General features: G+C 56.2%; 1 protein-coding gene across 1 annotated transcript in view; it reads right to left on the minus strand.

Moving 5' to 3' along the window:
* Positions 1 to 601, minus strand: part of BCOR (BCL6 corepressor) — a 23,361-nt gene that overhangs the window by 8,683 nt on the left and 14,077 nt on the right.

The following is a 601-nucleotide window of genomic DNA, read 5'->3' on the forward strand; positions in this document are numbered from 1 at the left end:
GCGGGGGAGGGGCTGGGCTCCGGAGCCAGCCTGCAGGATCACTCAGTACCTGTACAAGTTGTCATTTAACCCCTCTGGGGCTGTTCCCTCATCCGAGAGCGGGATCACATTAGTGATCGGCACGGGGAGAGGTGGAAAGGGGGAAATGAATGACTTTGGATCATACGGGCTTAGAAACACAGAAGGTGTCTTTCTTTGGATATTGCGTCAGCGCCTCAGGGCATGCCAGATGGGGATATGGGGTCAGGGAGGGCAGTGATTTGGGGCAAAACCTGAGCTCCCCTCCTCCTCAGCCCTTGGACTCTTCTGTCATGCTCAGAAAGAGGGCTCAGGTCTCCCCCACCCCCTACCTGCACAGACATTTCCTGCCCGCAACCCAAAACAGAGCCAGCATCTTCTCTCCCCCATGCTGATCGGAATCCAAAAGGGCTCATTAAAATTCCCCCAGTCGCCAAGCCCTGGGTTATGTCAGATTTCATATCAGAGATAAGTGAGCGGGATGGAAGGATGCCAAGCCGCCTGCGTGCCTGGACACGGCCTGCACATCACAGGCCTTCCTTTCACACCGAGACTGAACAGGCCACCAGAGAGAGACGGCAGA

This window comes from Myotis brandtii, unplaced genomic scaffold (genome assembly GCF_000412655.1).
Source record: "Myotis brandtii unplaced genomic scaffold, ASM41265v1 scaffold657, whole genome shotgun sequence".
NCBI classification, from domain to species: Eukaryota; Metazoa; Chordata; class Mammalia; order Chiroptera; family Vespertilionidae; genus Myotis; species Myotis brandtii.